An 8,119-nucleotide genomic window follows, 5' to 3' on the forward strand; every position below is an offset into this window, starting at 1 on the left:
AAAAATGACATCCGTACTAAAATGCCCCCCCTTCCCCCCAAAAGGCTCTGTAGTGATTTAAGGGCTTTTTTTGTGAATAGATTTATGACAAATTGCCCCGCCCCCTTTTGGAGTTCGGCTTGTCTTTTCGGTCTCAGCGATCAATGATTTCCAATGGAGAGTTTGTAATCGGTTCCTCCAGTGACTCCGACCGACCAAGGATAGAACGGTAGGGGGCGCGGCCATTCTCCTCATTAACAAAAGGCGTTATTCATGGAAGCACATATTTCCTAATTTCTCCCAATGTATTGATAAAATAGACAACTGACAACTCTTTTCATTTTCCTGATCAAAAAATATATCAAATTAACTTGTATGGGAAAACATGGAGGGCGGCATGGTGGTCGACTGGTTAGCATGTCCGCCTCACAGTTCAGAGGTCGCATGTTCTCCCCTTGCCTGCGTGGGTTTTCTCCGGGTACGCCGGCTTCCTTCAACATTCCAAAAACATGCATGGTAAATTGATTGGACTCTCTAAATTGCCCCTAGGTGTGATTGTGAGTGCGGATGTTTGTCTTTGTGTGCCCTGCGATTGGCTGGCGACCAATTCAGGGTGTCCCCCGCCTGCTGCCCGAAGACAGCTGGGATAGGTTCCAGCACGCCCCGCGACCCTTGTGAGGATAAGCGGTATCGATAATGGATGGATGGATGGAGGGAATACATGGCCATTTTAGCCCAACCATCCCTTTAAATATTGGATTAATGCGATTAAAAGAAAAACGCTTTAAGTCTGATTGTAATTAATTGATCGCAATTAAATGACACTTGGATGAGTTTAACATTGGCACTTATATAAGAGGTTTGCATGTAAAAATGACATCAATACTAAAATCCCATCATGATCACCTCGATTGCTCCTCCACTTACACAGGCTGAAGCGGACAAGAGCATGAATGCGCACACGAACACCGACTGGTTATATTTCGGACATTTAGTTACACTAAACTCATGTAAACTCTCGGGAGGCAGACGGCACCTGGATGGCATGGATCTTTATTCCCCTCCCCCCTTCCCTCCCCGGCTAACAGTAGGATAACGGCACAGCTAATAGCAACAACTAGCTTCAGGCCGTTAAAACAAAGGGCGTTAGCACAACAACATTAGCTCCTTAATGCCCGTCCAGCCTGCGTCTTCATGTCGCGGGGTTGCCTCCCAAGCAGTCGTTTGCGTTGTCCGACACCGCTTGCAGCTGCCAGCTTCGGCATGAGTAAAGCGGAGTGAGAGTGAGGTAAGACCTCAACGAACACGGGGGCTGTCTTGAAAGCGCGCATCGCGGAGTGCCATGTGCTTTTAGTCGGGGCCGCCAGTAAGCGTCAGTGTTCAGCGAACAAAAGGTTCCAGCAAGGAGGCCGACTCCACAGCTGAGTGTGGCCGCATTGGAAGGCACCATTTCGGCTGTTACGTTCCAAATTGGACGGTGTGTTGTTGGTCGAAAAACTGGGGCCATTCCTCATCCAAATAAATGTGCACGTCTACTCATTCCCACTTCAGTCTCTGTAAATATCCTGACTGGTGTTTAATGCCTCGCCCGTTCTAACCGTGATCAGCAAAGAAAATGTGTTTTTTTTGTTTTGTTTTTTTTAGCAAAGAAGCAGTGTGCGCTTGTCCCAGCATAAATCTATGTAGCTCTGCTCACATCCACATTTTCTCATTCTCATATAAATCAGCCATGGAGAGGTTAATCCTTTTGATATGTTGAAGTAGTCATATAGGGAAGTCCACATGAATTTTCATGCCAATTGATCACCGTTTTTCGACATTATAAGCAAAGAAAGTACAATGATTTCCAATGGAGGGTTTGTAATCGGTCCCTCCAGTGACTCCGACCGAACAAGGATAAAACGGTAGGGGGCGCGGCCATTTCCCTCATTAAAAGGAGGCGTTATTCATGGAGTCACTTATTTCCTAGTTCCTCCAAAATGAATTGATGAAATAGAAAATGACAACTCTTTTCATTTTCCCGATCAAAAAATATATAAAATGAACTTGTTAGTGAAAACATGGCCATGCCGACCCAAGCACCTTTAATGCACTAATTTGACACCTCTAATAAATAAATGAATATATATATATATATATATATATATATATATATATTCCATCTTCCACACTGCTTATCCTGAGCCTATTCCACCTGACTACGGGCGGACTACACCCTGAACTGTGACATGAGACGACATATACATCTATATATATATATATATATATATGTGTATATATATATATATATATATATATATATATATATATATATATATATATATACATATAATCTATCTATCTATCTATCTATCTATCTATATTTAGATAGATATACATATACAATATATATATATCTATTATATATATCCATATGTATATATACATATATATATAATATATATATCTCCATATGTATATATATATATATATATATATATATATATATATATATATATATATATATATATATATATATATATATATATATATATATATATACATATATATATATAGAGAGAGAGAGAGAGAGAGAGAGAGAGAGAGAGATATAGCTATAGTGCTGACGTCATTGCATGATGCATGTAGCTTGCAGAATTTACCTGCAAAATATAAAGTAAATGAAAAAGATACATATACTAATTGTTGTTTTTGTGAAGGGTCATTGATGATGCTTTTCATTAATTTTGGATTCGTTCATTGTCTAACAAATAATGGAAAGTTGTGTAGGATTTTACTTCTGCTTGTGTGGAACCACATCTTTCCTTTTGCTTTGAACGTTGCCTACATTTCTGGGTTTCATTGACTACTTGAGACAAAAATAAAAAGGTTTTTTTTTTAATGTGTGCTTTTTTTTCCAAACATTATTAAAGTCTTGCGCGTGAAACCAGGACTGCTTCAGAAAGTTTAATTATACTCACAGCAAGCCTCCAAGGCAAACCTCTGGAACGATGCATCATAATATCCTGACCTCAGCAACTTCTAAAAATACCTCTATTGCCCAGCACCAGAGTAAACTTTCACGTCTGCTTAGTTCCAGTAAATGGGTCCATTTTGGGGAGCTCTGGGGGCTTAAGAACTGTGCTTGTATCTGCATTACAAGAACAGCTTTTTGGGTCATCCACTGATTGATTTAAAATGTCACAGGCTCACTCTCCGCCCCTGGGCATCCACAGCTGGGCCTGTGGGGCCCTGTGTGTGTGTGTGTGGAGGGGGGGGGGGCTTGTGTTTGTGTGTGTGTGTAGGGGGGGGCATGTGTGTGTGTATTAAGCCTGTATAGCAGATTAAAGTTATTCAACCTTCAACCTTATCTCTATTCCAACCAAGTGTGATCGAAGTGTTAGGTCTGAAGATGTTTTGGAATTTTACATTTTTTTGACAGTGATATTGCATTGACTTCCTGCTGTTGCTGCCTCTTTTGCAACCAACGAAACTATTTTTTATACCGCTTGTCCTCATTAGTAATGTGTAACTGCACCCTAACCCACCTGACTGGGCGAGTGGCGGAGTGCATCTTCAACTGGATACCAACCTATTGCAGTAAAAATACATTGCCATGATAAAGTAAACTGTGACGTTATTTTCAGTCTACAGCAGTGACAAAATGGCTGCCCGCTGAGATGGTTAAAAAACGGGGGGAATTTGCTGCTTAATCCCCAAATGCAATATTAACTCATTCACTGCCAGACATTTTCAGACCCTCTTTTACCCTAATGTTTGAAAAAATTTGAAAAAAAAATGAACAAGTTTCTGGGATTGAATGCATAGGCTGTGAAAAGACAAGCAAATTTGTTAATGGAAGTGAATGAGTTAATCAGAATGCTGTGTTTAGACTAGTGGAGGCACATAGAACATATTATTGTAAATAAAATTTTGTGGTTGACTTTTGCTTTAAGATCATCAAACAATTGTAAATATCAAAGCTTGCCCAAGTAAACACAATAGTAGAATATTAGGCCCCAAAAATAAGCCTTTGACCAAAAGTCATGATGCAGATGGGTGAAGGGTGGAGTGCCCTCTCTAAGTGGAGGAGTTCAAGTATCTTGGGGTCTTGTTCGAGAGTAAGGGAAAAATGGAGTGGAAGATGGACAGGTAGATCGTCACAGCGACTGAAGTCATGCGAAGTCTGTATCAGTCTTTCATGGTGAAGGCTCAGAGGCGAAAGGCAAAGCTCTCGATTTACTGGACGATCTCCACTCCTGCCCTCACCTATGGTCACAAACTGTGTGTCGTGACAGGCAGAACAAGATAATGATACAAGCGGCCAAAATGAGTTTCCTCCCATGGTTCCTCCACATCAAGAGGAACCAGAGGAGGGGGCTCGGGCATCTGGTTAGGATGCCTCCTGGACGCCTCCCTGGGTAAGTTTTCCGGACACGTCCCGCTGGGAGGCACGCTGGAGAGGCAATGTCTTCTGCTTAGCCGGGGAACGCCTCTGGATCCCCTTGGAAGAGCTGGAAGAAGTGGCTGCGGAGAGGGAAGTCTAGGCTTCCCTGCTAAAGCTGCTGACCCGCGACCCAACCCTGATGGATAGATGGGTGGATGCATAGTTTTAAATGGACTGTGTTTTTAGCATGGATTAAAAAAAACAATTACATATTTTACTCCAGTTGTCATGGAAAGGGGAATACCGTTTTTTTGTTTTGTTTTTAAACTTGAAACCCATTTTATTAGATTCCTTTACCCCCAAAATGTACACTTCGACACCAAATTTGTCATTATAAGATATGGGCCTCTCAATGTTTGTAAGAGACCTTTTTTTTTTTTTATTTTAATGTGCGTTTTTTTTTTCATTTGCATATTTTAGTACAAAGTGTGATCTCACTTGTCTCTAATAAATATATTTTTATATGACACTAAGGTACTATCCCCTTTGGCATCATGAATTGAAAGTCAAAAGTTGCTAAACCTCCCCAAACAAAAACAGGCTCTGGCTGAGTTAATTTTCACTCACAACACCCAAGCCTGATTACCTCCAGACATGAAGCAAACATTTAAATACAATCTCTGTCAAAATCATAACAGCCAAAAGATAAGTACACTGACAAAAAAAAAATGTCGGCCAGAAGATCTCAAAAAGCTATAACAAAATGACACAATTAAAAAAATTAAATGCCAAATGAGAAATATGGAAATTAAAGTGACACTTGGGTGAGCTTAACATTGGCACTTATATAATAGGTCTGCATGTAAAAATGGCATTAGTACTAAAATGCCCACCTCAAAGACTCTGTCGTGATTTAAGGTCTTTTTTTGTGATTAGGTTTACAACAAATTTCCCCCAAAAAGGGGCGTGGCTTATGTTATGTTTTCAGTTTCAGCGGTCTACGTCACGCGGGGAAGGCATGCTTGGTAATATTGCTCGCTTTGTCAGTTCTGTTGTCTAAAACAGTGACCGATCGCCACCAAAATGCAAATGCAAATTACTACTCTTGTCCACTTCAACCTGTGAAAGTATAAAAGTGTTCTGCACAATAATTAGATTTATTGACATAAAACGTGATCTCATCATGATCACCTCCACAAAATCAAAAATACAGTGGCGATTGCTCCTCCACTTTCACAAGCTGAAGCGGACAAGAGCATGAATGCGCACACGAACCTCGACTGGTTATATTTCGGACATTTAGCGACGCTAAACTCGTGTCTCAGGAGGGAGAGGGACGGCGGCTTGCAGCAGCAGCAGGCAGATTGTGGCACCCCGCTTCCCTCCCCAGCTAAAGGTAGGATTGGGATGGCTAATAGCAGCAATGAGCTTCAGGCCGTTAAAACAAAAGGCGTTAGCACAACAACATTAGCTCCTTACTGTCTGCCCAGCGTGTGAGGTGAAGATGAGCCTCTGTCTTCATGTCGCCACGCAAGCAGTCGCGTGCGGTGTCCCTGCTTGCTTGCTTGCAGCCGCGACCTGCCTGAGTGAAGCGGCGTGAGAGTGACGAAAGCCCTCATCGAACAGCAAACAAAAAGTTTCGGTGAGGCTGACTGCACAGACGAGTGTGGCCGCATTGGAACGTGCCATTTCGGCTGTTACCTTCCAAATTGGCCGGCGCGTTCTAATTCGAAAAACTGGTCCATTCCTCATTCAAATAAATGTGCACGTCTACTCATTCCCACTTCAGTCTCTGTAAATATCCTGACTGGTGTTTAATGCCTCGCCCGTTCTAACCGTGATCAGCAAAGAAGCAGTGTTTTTTTTTTTTTAAGCAAAGAAGCAGTGTGCGCTCTTCCCAGCCTAAATCTATGTAGCTCTGCTGACTTCCACATTTCCTCATTCTCATATAAATCAGCCACGGAGAGGTTAATCCTTTTGATATGTTAAAGTGGGCCGAGGATGATTCGTACTCTTGTTTGAATTAAGCCTCGGCGAGTAATTGTTTAGCATTAGTTGTGTGTGTTTTGTTGTCGTTTGAAAATGAACTCTTGAACATAAATTTTGGTGCCAATTGATCGCCGTTTTTGGAAGTTATAAGCAATGAAAGTACAATGATTTCCAATGGAGAGTTTGTAATCGAGGTCCGCTGATAGTGTAGTGGTACACACGCCTGAGTTGTGTGCGGGCAGCGTGGGATCGATTCCCGCTCAGTGACAGTGTCTATGTGTGCCCTGCGACTGGCTGGCGACCAGTTCGGGGTGTAGTCTGCCTTCGCCCATTGACGGCTGGGATAGGCTCCAGCAACTCCCCGCGACCCTATATAGGATAAGCGGTTTGGAAGATGACATGACATGACAGTTTGTAATCGGTCCCTCCAGTGACTCTGACCGAACATGGATAGAATGGATAGGAGGCGCGGCCATTTGCCTCATTAACAAGAGGTGTTATTCATGGAGTCACTTATTTCCTAATTTCTCCTAAATGAATTGATGAAATAGAAAATGACAACTCTTTTCATTTTCCTGATCAAAAAATATATAAAATGAACTTGTTAGTGAAAACATGGCAATCCCGACCCCATGGTCCCTTTAAGTCACATCTATCAGTCAGATTACAAAGGCCAGGTTTCCTGTCGCTTTAGGATTCCGCCAAAACATGTGGACATTATCCACAAAGTGAGAAAATATGGAACACTGGGGAACCTTACCAGGAGTATCCGGCCTAAGAAATTACCTCAAGAGCACAGCAAAGACTCATACAGGAGGTCAAAAAGGAACCCAGGACATCTAAAAAACTGTCGGCCTCCCTCGGTTTAGGTCACTGTTTATTACGCAAAAATAAGGAAGAAACTGGGCAAAAATGACACCCACTGCAGAGGCGACAACCACTGCTGACCAAAAACAACCTAAAGGCTCCTCTTACCTTTGGAAAAAAAAGGAATACTGTAATTCACAAGACATTTGGGGGAATATTCTATGGTCTGATGAGATGAAAGTTGGACTTTTTGGAAGGTGTGTGTCTTAGTATATCTGGCGTAAATGTAACGCAGCATTTCAGAAAAAGAACATCATACCAAAAGTCAAACTTGGTTGTGGTAGTGTGATGGTCTGGGCCTGTTTTGCTACTTCAGGAACCCTTAAAACCACTGGGAGAGAAAAATTACTAACACTGTGCCTAAATCCCAAAATGTTAACATTTCAAACAAGGATACAGCTAAAGCAAAAAATGTAATAAACACACACACTTTACATTTACATTTCACAATATATCAGAGGGCCACAGTGAACACAATCAATTGTCATAACTACAACAGGTTTTATTCAGGTTGAGCGGATAGAGATGTAGGCTAAATCCAAAGAGCTTTTGGTTGTTTATAGAACACACTATTACAACTAAAGACCTGGGGCAGCTCTCCAAAAATGTGAACAAGAATGCAAAGCATGTCACTTCTCATAACACTCGCGCATCGAGAAGAGAAACATCGATTTCTCCTACAGAATGGCATAAATAACTCAGTTTGTAGTACAGTAGGGGAGAGTGGGGCAAGTAATGCCAATTTTTACTTAAAGTGCATTTTATGCAAGGGTATCACAGGAATGCCTCCAGCTAAAATATGTACATATAGTTACGATGTTGTGCATCCCTGGGAGCAATCACTTTGGATCTTAAATAAAATGAGAAATATAGCTGGAGAAAAAAAAAAGTGGTTTTGTGGCACAACTTGCACCGAGT

This window comes from Filicampus tigris, chromosome 6, assembly GCF_054856515.1.
Source record: "Filicampus tigris isolate MCC_2025a chromosome 6, RoL_Ftig_1.0, whole genome shotgun sequence".
Lineage (NCBI taxonomy): Eukaryota > Metazoa > Chordata > Actinopteri > Syngnathiformes > Syngnathidae > Filicampus > Filicampus tigris.